Source organism: Cimex lectularius, unplaced genomic scaffold, assembly GCF_000648675.2.
Source record: "Cimex lectularius strain Harlan isolate CLEC.00 unplaced genomic scaffold, Clec_2.1 scaffold69, whole genome shotgun sequence".
In the NCBI taxonomy this organism is placed as follows: domain Eukaryota; kingdom Metazoa; phylum Arthropoda; class Insecta; order Hemiptera; family Cimicidae; genus Cimex; species Cimex lectularius.
The window spans coordinates 1,427,356-1,444,640 of record NW_019392630.1 but is presented as its reverse complement, the minus strand read 5'-3'; the positions used below and the strand labels follow the sequence as shown (position 1 = coordinate 1,444,640).

Below are 17,285 nucleotides of genomic sequence, written 5' to 3'. Positions count from 1 at the left end.
ATGTATACAACATATGAGACCTGACACACTCAGTCGTCATCCGTCGTTGATACATGCATTAAATAAAGCATCCAAAAATCAGATTTATTTTGTACATCATAATAAATTAATATATAAACAATAACAAATAAAACCAAAGAGTATCAGGCCTTTTTTTTCTAAAATGGAACATATAGTCTGAAGGATATTTATGGTTCAACATTTTCAAAAGGTTAAATTAAATTAAACATTAAGTGTTAAATTTTTTCTCCAAAAGGTGGATACGGTGTCATTGTATATGGTGAAGGTAGATTGCTCAATGATTTCAGAAATTTATTTTAAATCTTAACTGGGCCAACTGCTCAAGAAGAAGACATGCAATTATATCAGGACTGATCTGCAGTGTTATAATTACAAATTCGCTAATTTCGTGGTCCGCTTGACCAATTAAATCATTACAATTAATTAAGGTTTTTAGTTGAGATGAAAAAAAGTCAATGGCACGAGCGGGATTCGAACCCACGATCTTCGGTTAGATACGCCGCTGCTCTACCATTTGAGGTATCGTGACCTCGATCCACACGGACATCAACTTCCTATCTCAGCCCTACCTTATGAGTTTCCCCTCCTTTTTGCCATTTTTCAAATGTCGTGTAATCGGATTGGATTCTCGACGATAATTGAAATGGCCACGGAGAGCTTTAGTGAAGTGTACTTTGTATTAATTCTTTAAATTCACTAATTTCGTGGTCCGCTTGACCAATTAAATCATTACAATTAATTAAGGTTTTTAGTTGAGATGAAAAAAGTCAATGGCACGAGCGGGATTCGAACCCACGATCTTCGGCTAGATACGCCGCTGCTCTACCACTTGAGCTATCGTTACCTCGATCCACTCGGACATGAACTTCGAATCCCGCTCGTGCCATTGACTTTTTTTCATCTCAATTAAAAACCTTAATTAATTGTAGTTATAATTACAACTAATGCAAATGTGCTCTTGTTCTCTAGATTGTTTAAGTTATTGGAGCATTTATTAATCTGGCATTAAATTTCTTTCACTGTCAGACAAGCCGCAAAATCCTCAACATGAGCACCGTTCTTGTAAGTTTTGGGTTTTGTGAGATTCCTCTTGGGGCCTGCAAAGAGATGAACCCATTGTTTGGTTGTATTTGATCGTTTTAATTTGCCTAATCATGCAGTTTTCTACCAGACCAAATCAGTCAAAGTTCGGTAAGCCGAATTAATCTGGAACGGCTAAAATAGAGGTTCTGGTATTTTTTCTTGTACTTAATTAGTTTATTACAGGACAGCTACATCATTAACACTCAAGTAATAATCTAATTTGCAAAATTATAGAACCAAATTATTATTCACTGTAATTTGTAATAAGTAGGGCTTGTTAGCAGGTCCTTTGTAACGATAATCTCTGTTTTCTACGTTATTTTGGGATTTAGAAAAACATGCTGTTCCTCCAACCCTCCATTTTTTTCTATAGGGTAATCTAACAGTAGGAACTTATTGTGGATGATAATGGTTTTTACAGCTTTTATGTTTTATTATTGATATATAAACATGCTAAGGAAAAACGGCAAAGAAAAACCTTAGCGTACTTCCCGTCTCTTAAGTTATTTGAACTAAATGAACGACGTTCGTCATTCACTTTGTTCAGTAATAGACGCCTGATCATAACGGTCTGCACACTATATAAACTCATTAAGAGCGGTTATTTCTGGAATGTTTTCAGAGCCTGCTTTATAATGAGGTCCATGTTGGGGAATGCAAGTGAAAGGACTCTAGGTCTGAAATGTACCGACATTATATTCGGCCGTAGCAAACGGAAATTTAATTAAAGCGCATAAATAACAACGAAAGTATTAACACGTACAGGGTATCCTACTGTGAATTAAATATCCAGACGGAAACTTTCAAAATGTAAAGTTTCAACCGTGACGTCTCCAAGTTTCCCGATTAAAACATCGAAGGAGGCAGCGTCTCGGATAAATATTGCTTAATTAGAGACAAAAGATAATAATACGCTACCAAAGTAAATCGGGAGAACAGCGGTTTTCAATTCCAGCTAATGTTTTCATACTGAACAAACGGCCATTTTAATAACCAACGCGGCCTCCTCCGTTGCCAAAGGTAAAACGTCGTTCGTCGAAAATTAATTTTAGTGGGTCCGTAATTACAAAACGTTTGACGAAACCAACACCGAGCCATGCTCCGGGGGGTTACGGATTCAGATTTTTAATTAAATCTATGAATTGTTTGATCACGTTCGTTTTAATAGGCTATTCAAACAGATGTTTTCATTAAAAAACTCTCACACACTAATTTTTATGTCTAACCTACAATACATAAAGGAAAACGACAGTTTTTATGTAAATAAAGAGCAGACGTGGAAGTTCTATAGGTTTTCAAAATTCTGACGATACCTACTGTAAAAATTTATATTTAATATCAGGAGGCACGACAAGTTTTAAAACTTTATCCATTATTTATTGAATAGAATTTTTATAAAACGATGTAGTAACAAGCAAAATCATACAATAATATTAATCCCTACATGTTTAATTGACCGTACTGATTATTTCAATTTATTATCCTTTTTATCTAAAGTCTTGGTGGAGATGAAAACGTTAGTGTCACGAGCCGAAGGTCGTGGGTTCGAATTCAGCTCCTGACATAACGTTTGAAAATTGACTACAATAATAGTTTTAAAAAAAGTAGCAGCAAAACAGTAGAAATAATCCATATTTGTTTCGTGGTCATAATTGACCATATTATTCATTCCAAATAATTACTGTTTTTATCAAAGATTTTTGGTTGAGATGAAAAATCAGTGAGACGAACTGGATTCGAACTCACGACCTTTGGCTCAACACGCCGCTGTTACAGCCACTTGAGCCATAGTGAATTCGATCCCCTCGGGCAGCAGCTTCCCATCCCAACTCTCAACCGTTCGAATTTCCCTCTTTTTTGCCATATTTTCAAATATCAATAACTAATAAAAATAAGTTTTACTTGATAAATTTTTAACGGTAACTCATTTCAATTGCCCTTAATGAAATTACGTTTTCAGTTTAAATTAACCCAAAATTACGTATATTTTGGAACGCCCTTTATCAATCCAACTTAAGACGAATTAAAACATGTCCCACTGGTAATAAATTTGGATTTAATAAATCCATCTGAAAATTCATGTTTTTCAACAATAAAAGAAAATTTAAACGACGTATTTTTGTATCCTTTCTAGTCATTTTCTTAGTATTACAATATTTCATAGTTTTGTGGTTTCAGAAATTTTAACCTACTTTTACAGGCTGTTTGGTGTGTCAGACATGCTTCGGCAACCCGTCATATTCAGGGGTAAGATAGCTTAGTTAACTGTTGTTAGGCCGTACAATTAACAAGGTACATCCTAAACTCATTGGTAAAAACCCATATCAAAAACTAACTACAAAAAAACACAAATAATTTACAATTGAAAGATGGCGAAACCATACTGACGGAATATCAAAATAGGCTTATGATGCAGCAGAATATATTACTTTTAGGGATGGTCAAAGAAATAGGAAATGTGAATTAAGGAACCATCACAGACTTAAGATGGCGTGTAGCAATATGACAGACCTACGCAGCCAGGACACTCAGGCAGAATCATCGGAAACGACTGGACTACAATTTCTAAAATCGTTTAGCAAATAGCGAAAACCCTTCTGATAGTCCAAAATTGGGAGCATAGGCAGATAAAATAATCTAATACAACCAAACTACAGGTTCATCAACCCGCAGACCTAAAGAGGAAATCTCAGGCATTTTGGAAAATCCTCTGTTCTAAACTGAGTGCTGTTTAGGTCTATCAGGAGCATTTCTGGATCAGAACCAGTACTGAAGATGGACAGTCCACAACAGCAAAGATAGATTGGGTAAAGTGTTCGAAAACGACCAAACTACAGGTTCAATACTCCGCAGACCTCACGAAGAAATCTCGGTTTTTGTACAAACGTGTACCCTACACTAATAGAACCATATTGTTTGTATGGCGCATTTCCGAAACGGATGCACTAATGAAGATGAGTAGCACAAAAGAGCAACAACAAACCAACGGAAATGACCAAACTACAATTTCATCACTATTATTACAGAAAAAAATCTCCAACTTTGAACAAACGTATATTCTAAACTGATTGGTATTTTGTTCTGTCAGGAGCATTTCTGGATCTGACCCAGTACTGAAAATGAACAGTCCTCAACATCAGGGATAGATAGGCAAAACGCGTCGGAAACGATGAAACTACAGATACGCCACCCCAGCAAACCCCAGGAGGACAGCTATTCCTTTGTACTCACTTATATTCCAATCTGCGAGCTATTTTGGCTTGTCAGACAGAACCAGCACTGAAGATGGACGGTCCAAAACAGTGAGGACACGCGGATCCAAATGATCGGAAACCAGCCAAACTACAGGTACCTCACCCTACAGACAACCATCTTGGTTTAATGATAACTGTCTGTTTTGGATTGTGAAATCTGTTGAAATTGTTTGACTATAATACTGTATATGAGAGAGAGAGAGAGAGAGAGAGAGAGAGAGAGAGAGAGAGGGAGAGAGAGTGAGGGAGACAGAGGTAGAGAAAAGGACCGCAAAAATGAATCACACAGTATAAACTAATTATGTTAGCTTGTAATTAAGTAATTCAAAGTCGCATGGAAAGAGAAAACAAACATAGCAGGTATGCACATAGTTTCAGGTAAGGAATTATTATAATAAGGTAGAAAGATGTTAATAGTAAATGCATCTTTATTTTCATGTGTGATATTTCTAAGTGGAGATAATGACTGTAAAGATTTATCGCATAATAATTTTGTATTTTATAGAATGTCAACGGTCTTTAAAGGTAATCAATAAAATGAATACTTCTTTCTATTTCGCTTGGCATTAACATTAGCTTTCCAAAAGCAAGACAAACTTGAATCATTTTCTTTTGACAAAGAGAAAAAGACAATTTTTATTTTAACTACTATTTTACCTCACGGGTCGTAGTTAATCAAAAATTTTTCTTTCAACAATTGTCAAAGAAGAAAAGCAATTTCAAACACTTTGTCGAACAATCTCCGCACGCAGCTCATTGTTTTCTCGAAACGGCAAAATGAGGATTTGAAGGGTCAGCAGGAAAGAGGTTCTGATCCAGATTTCCCGACGTCTGGGTTGTTCAACTCGTGAACAACCTTCGCTCCGATATAATTCAATTTATAACAGGATTTGTCTATTATTGCTGATCTTAATTACGTTTATTGTGGAATTGTTACTATAATCAAAATCCGAGTGTTATAGTATATAGTTGTGCGTGTTTCAGATTCATGTACGTGGCAGGTGAAAACTTTTCAATTTTAATTAATTTTGATACTTTTATTGACTTGCTTCCACTTTTTAATAATATTGTCAATAATAGAAAAAAATTATAACGTTTGTTTATTTTCAACCGATTTATGAATTGTGTTGAACTATTCGACACTGATCACATTACTTGGTCCGTATGTTTTCGCTAGTTTACTTATTTTCATTTCTGCTTCTGAAAGGAAACAACCAGCGAGAATATACGGACCCAAAATACTGCTCATCCACTAGCGGATCACCGACTATCACAAAATTCGAGGTTCAAGAAACAATGGCTTGCCTGTTAAAGAACTTCTCCGTCTTTGATATAAAATCGAAGCAAAAACGAAAAACGGCTGTCGCGTTTTTCAACCGAGCCCCGGCTCCTTAACGAGAACGAAAGAAATATTCTGCAGTTAATGATTGCGCCTTCCCATCTCTCCCTTAGGCAATCAGCGTCATCCCGGTTGCTACGACCCTAAGTCCCCGAGACAACTTCAGAAGATTAAATGAAACGAGCGGTCCAATTTAGTATTATTCAGGAACTAATCAAAATTCCTAAAGTGAAATACTGTCGGTGATTTGGATTTTTGGTTTTTGGGACAAAAAAAAAGACAAACATCCAGTTCAATTGTAACCATTTTCAACTGGAAATTCAACAGCAATAAATAACTTATGTTTTTTAAATATATAACACGAAAAATACCCAACTTAACCTTTTTACATAGTACAGTCAAATAATAACTTATATTACAATTAAAACAAAACTGTACAAATTATCTTTCAGGAATAAAAAATTACTAACGACTAAAATAATATTTAATTATAAACTAAACAAAAGAAACAATTTCAAACTTGACTTTTCAAATGAGAAAAGCCTACAATTTTTAATGATTGGTCTACTTTAAAGCAACACTAATTCAACTGGTAACCTTACAGACATATCTTCTTCTTGATCTTATTGTCGGTCGAAAAAAGCTCTCTTATATAATAATAAAAGGATCTCAACGACTCTCGACACATAAATTAAGCTATTAAGCGGGAAGATGGTCCATTTATTTTTTTGTTCTATTCAAGGTTCATGAAAGTCCAATCCGCGCTTTCTAAAGTTATAAACGTTCAAACGTTCCATTACCCAAAGGACCTCTTCAGGATGTGAACCTTGGAAAGAGCGTTGGTGGCCGGGGTCCAAATCGTACTGCTGCCCACGCCAAATCCACCTGAATGAATCATTTCCATTGAAAAGGCTATCTTTTCGCCTCTAGGAACTGCAAGTTATTAACTTAGTGGTCTTTTATGCATTTAAAAAACGAGGACACGAAGAAAAAGGACTTGCAAGTTTCAAAAATACTCACGGGTACCTCAGATTGCCAATAAAGTTCGACTATTGGTTTCTTTCCACTTATAAATCATAAATTATCTAACAATACAAAGTGTGAAAATGCTTTTCAAACCAAATCCAAAGTTTTTCTCTTTTCTTGGGTTTGCATTAATGTGTACAAAAAAGAGAAAGAAATATGATAACAATTCAATGGCAATGGAGTCGAGTTTAAGCTATCGATTAATTTCAAAATAATTGGTTTGAAAAATATCTAAATAAGTTAAATTATATCATTAAAAAATATTTATTTATCATAATAAATTTATTACTAGTAAATAAGACAACTCTCTCTGTCTGTCTGTCTGTCTGTCTGTCTGTCTGTCTGTCTGTCTGTCTCTCTCTCTCTCTCTCTCTCTCTCTCTCTCTCTCTCTCTCTTTCTCTCTCTCTTTCTCTCTATTTTTGCATTTACTTTCTGTATATTAATATATTCTTATCTAGTTCTATACATTTACATATACACTTACCTTCCTGTGAAATATCCACCTATCGAATGTCAGAATATTTACTTATACATGACTTTTTCTCGCCGATTCTGTTTCTTTATTTCCACCTGACTACCAAGATCTGTCCATTTTAATTCTCCCAGTATTTGTCTGTGAACTGTTAAAATATTTATTTATATTTATCTTCACCTTCACTCTCTCACTCGGTGTTTCTTTGTTTTCCCCCCCGTCTATCGACATCTGTATGTTTTAGTTATATATATATTTTTATCTGTCTATATTTCTCCGATATCTAAGTTTTTTTTCCCAGGGCCGCTAGATTCGAACCCGGGACCTTTACCATACAGTGATGAGCGCCGTGACAACGCCTCCGTTACGGGCACCGACGCCCGTATCTAAGGAAATGTTAGAATAGGTATTTATCTCAATCTTACAAAATTTCACTGTATTTCACACAATCACCCTCAAATATATTATTTCAATTTGATTTCCTACATTTATCTGCATCTATTTATTTATCTGACTCTATCTCTGTCTTTGTGCATCTATCTGGTCGTTCACCTCTATCTGTACCTGTACACTTAATATTTATCTATGTAAATGACAGAATGTCTAGGTTTTTCTTATTTAACTATCTCTCTATCTCATTTTCTTTTTGATTTTTTATCTATGTATCTATGTCTATAAACCTTCTATCGTTTTGAATCTATTTATTTCACCATTTCCATGTTTATCTATCCGCCGGGTTATCAATTTATGTGTGAGTGTAAAGGTCAACGTATAATATTTATTTTTAAATCACTGTATGTGTTCTCTCTCTCCCTCTCTTTCGCTCCATTTTTGCATGTACTTTGTAAATATCTATATATTTTTATGTAGTTCTATATCTGTTTACCTTCCGGTGTAATTATCTTTCTAAAGAACTATCAAAACATTTACTTATAATCGACTTTCTCTCACTGACTCTGTGCTTTTTTCTTTTTACATGTCTACCTAGATCTATATATTTTAATTCTCTGTATTTTCACGTGTATCCATGTCTTTGTCTGTGAACTGTTGGAATACTTATTTATCTACACCTTCACTTTCTCACTCGGTGTTTCTTTCTTTTATACATCTTACATTTATCTATGGAAATGTGAGATTATTTATTCATCTCTAGCTTACAAAATTTCACTTTTCCATTACATATCTCCAACAAGTATATTAATTTTATTTAATTGGCCACTTCTGTAAAGGTAATTCTCGCGTTCAATATGTCTAGCATTAAAACTGTTCTATGTAGTTTATTTATAAACAAATGTGTGGTGATTAGTGACGTTTAGTCAACGATAATTCGGAGATCTTGAGTGCGGTCTGGTGTGACGTAGGTTTTTTGAAATACATTTTCTTTATTGTGCCAACGTTTCGATCTTTATTGAGATCATCTTCAGGGCTCAAAGTGTTTGTTTTCTGTGAAGATGTGACACTGTTCTTGGGTGTCGTGTTGAGAGTGCCCCTGTTTTTAATTTGGTCGAAGTGCGTCTTTTTGATGTTTGTAGAATTTTGTTAAAGTGTCTGTAGATATTATGTTGGCGGCACAGAGTTTTAATTGGTGTAATTTTTGTGTTAATGTCTTAATGTGTGGAGAGTGCCCAACACGACACACAAGAATGACACATCTACACGCAAACGAAACAATTTAAACCCTGAAGATGATCTCAATAAAGATCGAAACGTTGGCACGATAACGAAAATGTTTTTCTAAAACCTCTAAGACCTCACGATCTTCGAATAATCATTTATAAACAAAGCATAACAAAGTATAATAACATTCTTTTTAACAGCAAACACTACAATATATATATATTATTCACTATTCACCTTTAAAACTTTTCTCTGTAATTTTGTTTCGCAGGATGGAATGAGATTTTTTTGGCGAATTTTTATCCTTCTTGGTCATCGAGCTAATTCAATATATACTAAAATTATTGATTCATTTTGGTTTAAAGTGGGGACTTCTTCTTATTTTGAGCCCGAACGAAAGACTCTGACGATAGGCCAATTGGAGAATTAAAATTTTTCGAATCCCAGAAATTTTTCAGTCTGTTTAAATTAGTTCATAGATATCTGTAAACATTTGTAATTAATATTTATTAGCCCAAAACATTAATTTTCAATTACAATAGGGACGCGCTAGCCGGTTAAGGAATACGAGTGAGAAGCGGCGACAGTAGCCTAGAGCGGTAATTATTCTTAATCCAATTCACAAAGCCCACCTCTCATCTCGGTGGACAATTGGGATCAACCCAATTTGAATTCGTGACGTAATGAAACGGTGATCTGTTGAATTTTCCTTCGACTTGCTTTCTCTTGGCGACAACCGCCTAGGACGCGGACTTTCTACAGGAGGCTAAGATGAATAAATTTATAGGGGAAAAGGTATGTCTATTGATAATATCGATTGACTGTTTATGTTGAATTGATTGTTGCCTCCTTGAGAGGAACGGCGTCTTTATCTTGAAATACCGGACTTTCAACTTCGTCCTTTATAAAGCATGTCCTATTAAAAGGGGTTTTTACTCTTCCTATTAATAAAATACAAGGATGCGTAAGACGTTTGACCTTATAGCTGATTTAAGTTACTCTTTCGTCCTTGATTGAATAAATATCGACACTTCGACACTTTTGAGAAAGTATTTTGTGAAGTGAGAGTCATTTTTTTACAGGAGCTCACAGTTCTAGTTATCTAGGATTACCTTTATTTACACATAATCATTCTCTTTTCTTACCACTCATCGAGCTGTAAAACTATTTATCTATGTGACTGTCAGATATATATTTATCTAATATTCTTTGTATATATTATAATCAAGTTCTCTAGTTCTTGCTAGTACCCATCTATTAAACTGTCTTTCATTCTCTCTCTCTCCTCTCTCACTCTCTCTCCCTCCCTCTCTCATTCTTTTTCTATCTCTAATCTCTCACTCTCTCTCCTCACTCTCTCTCTCGTTCTTTCTTTCTCTCTTTCTCTTTCTCGCGCTCCCTCGCTCTTTCTCTCTCTCTATTCCCACACACACACACACACACACACTCTCTCTCTACTCTCTCTCTCTCCCTCGCTCCCTTCTTCTCTCACTGTTTTTTTCTCTCTCTCTCTCTCTCTAATATCTTACTCACTCTATCTCTCCCCCTCCCACTCTCACACTCTCTCTTTCTTTCTCTTTTTCCCTTTCTTGCGCTCGCGCTTCCTCTCTCTCTCTCTCTCTATCTATCTGTCTATCTATCTATCTATCTATCTATCTATCTATCTATCTATCTATCTATCTATCTATCTATCTATCTATCTATCTATTTATCTATCTATCTATTTATCTATCAATCTCTATCTATCTATCTCTATTTCTATCTCGATCAATCTATCTATATATCTAACTATCTATCCATCTTTTTCTCTCCTCTCTAGTCTCTCACTCATTCTCTCTCTCTCTCTATCTGTTTATCTATCTCTCTCTCTCTCTCTATCTATCTCTATTTCTATCTCGATCAATCTATCTATATATCTAACTATCTATCCATCTTTTTCTCTCCTCTCTAGTCTCTCACTCATTCTCTCTCTCTCTCTCTCGCTCTCTCTCTCTATCTGTCTATCTATCTCTTCTTCTCTCTCTATCTATCTATCTATCTATCTATCTCTATTTCTATCTCGATCAATCTATCTGTATATCTAACTATCTATCCATCTTTTTCTCTCCTCTCTAGTCTCTCACTCATTCTCACTCTCTCTCTCTCTCTCTCTCTCTCTTCATGTCTCTCTCTCCCCCTCTCCCTCTCTGTATTTCTCTCTCTCTTACCCTCCCCCATGTCTCTCACATTTTTTCTTATTTTTCCGTATGTCGTTGATTGTTGGCACTTTCAGAATCGAAGACCTTATCTTGAAATAGCAAACTTTTAATCTTCTTTAAAGAAAGATTTCTTCCAAAGTAAATCTCTCCAAAGTAAGTCAAGTAAATCTTGTTATACAGGGGAGCTTAACGTCGTTATAGGCTGAGGGTCACGACGGCGGAGGGGATCACAGTAGGGGATACACTACATTAAAATACTTTCGTTGTTGCCTTATTTTTCTCAATTAAAAAACCATAGGCTAGCAGGGATTCGAACTGAGAATTTACCGAGTTCAAGTAATGAGATGTACTTTTCTTAAAATAAAATAGAAAGCTTGTGCGTTACGCAGAAAACGTTTAACGACTATATTAAAATAATTAAAAAATTACTCAGTACACAAACACTACGATCCCGAACAACAAATAAAGTCGGGAAAATTCAACCAGCTGACACTGTCATATTGACAGGTTCTTCATGCAGGAATATAATTTCATAAGTTAATTGAATTTTTCAATAAACGATATTACAATAAATAAAATATGAAAAACGATATTGCATGATAAAAATAGATACTAGCAGCATTTTGAATCTGCACCCTGCCAAAATGTTTGTATTTGCTAAATTATTGTTTTGTTTTTTTAATGGCATACTGTTTCGAGTCGGAAGTAAATTTTGTAAGACCCATGGCTGGAACTTGAACTCACTCAAAATCTCATTTTTTGTAAATCGGATTCAGATTACACAGTTTTTCCACCGATACGACCATTTCTAATCTTTCCACCCATCCTTTCCCCCAAATTCATCATAAACATTTCAATGAATCATGTCAGGAAATAATTCAAAATCAAACAGAAGTCAAATTAAAATAAGTTAATAGGATGTTAGAGTAACCTAATGAAATTTTATATTAAAATACGATCAAGAATGAGGAGCAGGACTGCTTTCTTTCTAATTGGCCTCATCCTTAATCGATTTTTAATATAAAATTATGATGTCGAATGCTGATCACTAATCTTATCGGTGAAAATTGACTAATATACTAATAAAGGTGGGTGATAGCATTAAGTGACAATTTATAAATGATTGTTTATATTATTTTCTAATTTTAAACAATTGGCTAATACTGAAAAAGTGTTATAAAAGTAACGTACGATTGTTCCCAATTATATGTATTTTTTATAGCTAATAAAACGCACAGGATTTTTATTTATTATCTTTTAATAATTTTCTGTTTGAAGGGCAACACAATGCTACTGGGGGGAGGGCACTTTTATTTTTTGTCACACTGTCAAAATGTTTGTAATAATTATTTTAAAAATTACGAACACGGTTGAAAGCGTCACAATTCAAAGGGAGGCTGTAGGGGGAAAATGAAGTCCTCTCCTCTTAACCCCATGCTGGGTTGCCTTAAATTTATTCCCCTGTCCCTCAAACGACGACGGGACAATGGATGTGTATATTTAGGCCTAGGACGTAAGGGCGTTTTGGATCGACCGGAGGCCCTTTTTCTCTCTCCCGGTCGCCTCGACGTTTTCGCACCAACACCGAAAATTGAAAACGGGGTCAAGTGTAAATTAATTCACAACGAAATTGGACCGGTTGTCAGGTTAAAGACCGGATTTATCCACGCTTTCGTTGAATTTCATACCCAATCTTTTAAATATAAAACACTGAGAAAATTATTCCTTCAAGGTTATTTATTTTCTGAATGTCCCCACACTCCATTCAACATATTGTTTACAAGAATATTTCCACTTTGACAAGATCGACAATCATCGATACCCTCAAAAACAAAAGGAAACAAACTCCTAGCAAAACAAATGTATATAGATTTTTTTCTTTTTATTGGCCCGCGTACGGTTTTGTGGTCGAAACCTACCAAAGACCCAATGAAGAGTTCGGCTTTACGACCGCTAAGTATAGACTGAAATGTGCTTTACAGAGGCGAATTTGGTTTAAGCACTATAATAGCAGTGAAATCTTATGATCTTCGATGTAAATTAGGTTAGTTAAAGGCCCACTTACGGGGACCGTTAGCAGACAAAAGACAATAAACTGGACTCACATATGAAGGCGATGGTGGAGTGAAAGTCTACAGCTTTATCATCATGATCTGAAACCAAAAGAAAATAAAAGGGTTAGAGCCATTAATAAGCACCTGTGAATGTTTTTTCATGAATGATGCAGACGTTAAATGGAAAAATCCATTTTAAATAAGATTTAATATTTTCTTCTTCAATGGAGTTATTGAAAATAAATTTCCCTGTGAAAAGCCATTACGAGGCAATCATTCCTATCTAAAACATGCTACATTAATTTTTTTATTTAATTTAAAGGATCAGTATCAAGTTAAAAATTAAAATAAGGGAGAATCAACCCTTTTTCACATTAAATCCTGCATCGTTTTCTCCAGGGAGGATTTTTTTTAAATAAAATACCGAAGATGCCTTTTGTAAAATAAATATACTAATAGAAGTAAAAATATTTAATCGCCGAGTACTCCATAAAATATCATCATCACTAGGATTATACCAGCACTGAATAATACATTTCTTTACAAAACTGGGAAAACGACATTGGTAATATTTGCACTCCGACTAATTGTTTAAAATCAAACAAAAATGGTTCTCGGAAATCAAAATTTCAAAAAGACCGAAGTTTAACAGGACTCGTAACTTGTTTGCTTTGAGAATTAAAAGCTTCTTAAAAACTTTACTTAAACGCTTTACTCAAACAAAAGTGTCCATTTCGATTTTCTTACAACTTACAAACACGAAATTTCCAGAATTCCAAATTCTAAATTCTCTACGGTGGTAAAATTAATCGTGAAGTTAGTACGCTAGTCGATGTAATAATAGGAAATATATAAAACCACAAGAGTCAGGTACATACAAAATTGACTTAATTACTTCAATATTATAGCCATAATTGGTTAAATTTAAAAAAAAGTATCTGATTAAACTGACTGACAAGCAGTTAAATTTAGGCAGGTATATTTAATTTTTAAAAGTCTCAATTATAAAAAATATTTTGTTGTAATTTTATTTGTATTTTTCCTTGAAATCAATCTATCAATTTAAATAATTAATTTCTAACTCTATCGACTCAGTTTAGCACTGTGCTAATTAAGTCATCATTGTCTACGACAAGGTTGCCAATTATAAGTCCTTAGAACTTCCTGCTTTCGAGAGATACCATCTTCAATCATAAAACTTTGATTTATATTAAATGTTAAATTTAACGTGTTATTAATTTATAATTTGTAATATCAGAGAAGATGACTTTTTCTTTCTACTCCAGGGATGAAATTATGCTGGTGATGAATTTGCAGATAGAACTAGCAATACGAAATGCGCTTTTTTCTCTTCTTCTGCCGCTCGTGAACTTTTCGCTTAATTTAATAATAATAAACAAGTAAATTTAGTGAACTTTACACATTTGTGTCTATAGTATTAAATTTACAATAGACAATTGACAATGCTTGTCGGGTAGGTGGTTCCATTACATAATTGCACTTATATTGTAAATAAATAATAAAAGAAAATGATAGCTATTATAGTGATGTATATACTATTCACAATATGTACATATACTTTATTTTTTTAACTTAGAAATAAAATCTAGCAAGATTTAACGTAATTCAAAAGTTGAATGTTGAAGGTTCGAATTTTTTGAGTATGGCATATGCAAAAACTGACCAGCAGTAATATTAAGTTTTTTCCTGTTGTAAGTTTAGACTAGATTTTCTTGGCGAATTTTTTAGCTAGTCTCAATTTTTATTTTTCTAAAGAAGTTTGAAATGTTGAAATAGGGTTCGATTCCTCAATATATTATTAAATTTTTGAACTGGTAGTCAATGGCCGTGCACCACAATTGAAGCAAGTTCGAAAATAGGTTAAATACCAGTGATTTGCATCACTTCATCCCATCCGATCAATGTCGACTGCAGTGAACTAAGTTTATACCGATTAGTTTGTCCGACATGTCGGGGTCGCACAACTCCGGGCAAATAATTTCAATTTAACACAACTGGACGTATATCCAATAAGATTTTTAATTAAGTTTATAATTGTTATTTTAAGTACACGTTGAATTTATTTATTTTTAATGAGGGAGAATTACGGCGTCCTCGTTATATCCGTTTACTGTGTTTGGAATTCTCTTTGATTCCTTTGATTCCCTTCTTTTAGAAAGCTCTTTAAAGCTCTTCAAACAAGCCACACTTTTCTTGTTCAAACTACACAAATTGCAATATTCTTATGATTTTAGCCCTCGTCAAATATTAATCATTTTAGTCAACATGCTGGAGAATCGAGTATCGTTTCAATCATCAACGTTGTTTTCTTTTATCATTTTTATTTTTGCTATAACAACATTTACAATTTGACAAGGTCAAATCTAATCAATGTTATTTGCATAATTTTTCGTATCGTTGGTGTAATTTTCCCCGTCATTTTTCATTTTAAAATTTTATATCTTGAATGGACTTCGAATAAATGATGTATATTTCTCCGCTGTGTACACCTATTCTCCCTTTCAGCATATTACGCAATGCTATTTGCAGTGCGGAAAATCCATGTCATATGATATCTACGTTTTAGTCTAATCATTTGATATTGATATTCTACATATTTGGACATTTTAAAACGAAAACCTTTGCAGGGTACGAAACTTTCCAGTAAATAACATTCCAGTAAATATAACTCAAGGAATGTGGGAAACCTTCACAAATCAACTGTTATAACGGTATTTCATGGTGAAATGGTACGACATTTTAGTTTACTTTTCTTTCGTTTTCACATACTTATGAATGTGTGCTAAATAATGCGCTAAAATTTTAAGTTTTTATAATATACAGGGTGTGCTTTTTAGATGGCCCGGCTGAATTTCTCTTGAACCAATGAAGCTATAAAAAATACGTGTTTAATTTTTTTAGTTTCAAATTTTTACCTTTTTTGGAGAAAAATTATACATATTACCCTAGGCCCAGTTCAACTTCAAAATTTCAAATACTACCCTGACACATCATTTTAAAGGATTTTTTACGCTAAAACCCATAGTACAATCGGAAATTTAATTGCTAAAAAAATGACAAAGTTATGGCAAAAAGTTTGAAAAAACGCATTTGTTTGTTTCGTTATTGATTGCAATAGTTTGCTTGTTACTAAAATAAACATTAACTGCTTTCATTGTTTACATTCCGTCATCGTTTGTCAAACTCGCATTATGATAATAAATCTTAATTCCTGGAAATAAATAAATTTTACATTAATACCTATTTGTTACATTCAGTATTCCATTCAAAATGAACCGAAGAGAACATTTTTTTCAACGGCGAGTTGATATGTACGACTGTTTTATTGACAGTGGTGGTATTGCGCGTCGTGCAGTCGAGTTGTACCCCAAGAAATTTCCTGATCGCCCCAATGTAAACCGTAACGTTTATTCTTGTTATTAGCAACATGTGGACATACGGATCAGTTGCTGTTCCACCACCAAGAAACCGGCAAAAAAAAATATTAACAAAATTTCGACGCGGAAGTGAATATTTTACTGTATTCACGAAAATCCGAATCCCTCTCTTCGAAATGTTGGAAGGGTATTAGACTTTTCAAAAAATAAAATTAGAGATATACTCCGGACTTACAATTTTAAGCCGCATCGCTCTGATCTTGTCGAGGGAATTCGGGATTCTGATTATTACAGGCGTCTAACGTTCCATTTTCGGAGGCGGATACAAATGGTATACACGTTCTATGGACTGATGAATCCAAGTTCACCTCTAATGAAATTTTTGATCGCGGGCAGAGGAAAATCCGAGAATTTTGAACTCTTGTCATCATCAGGTTGTTCACAGTATCATCGTTTGGTGTGGAAATAAATTTTTGGCCTCATTTCTACGAAAATAATTTATATGATGCACAATTCCTCAATTTTTTTTAGGGAGGTTTTGCCTTTTGTTGGATGATGTTCCTCTGCAAAAACAACAACGAATGGTTCTCGAGCTTGAAGGATGTCCCGCACAGAATTCTTTGCAGGTGAGACGTTACTTGAGCCGTCCCATCCAGGAGGTGGATAGGACCACATGGCCCAATCTGTTTCCTCTTCGGTCAGCCGATTTAACTCCACTTGACATTTTCTGTGGAGCTATTTAAAAAATAGTGTCCACGCCAATCATAACTCAGCAACTCAGTTGAAGAGCTAGAGCTGAGTCAAAGGATAGAAAATGCTTGT

The 17,285-nt window shown here is 34.3% G+C and overlaps 1 protein-coding gene across 6 annotated transcripts in view; it reads right to left on the bottom strand.

Moving 5' to 3' along the window:
- LOC106670380 (cadherin-99C) overlaps window positions 1–17,285 on the bottom strand; it is a 401,762-nt gene that overhangs the window by 175,780 nt on the left and 208,697 nt on the right. For all 6 annotated transcript variants that reach the window (XM_024227116.1, XM_014400658.2, XM_024227175.1 and 3 more), the window contains one exon: window positions 13,117–13,164. The gene's annotated coding sequence lies outside the window, so the exon portion shown is untranslated. The remainder of the gene's footprint in view (window positions 1–13,116; window positions 13,165–17,285) is intronic.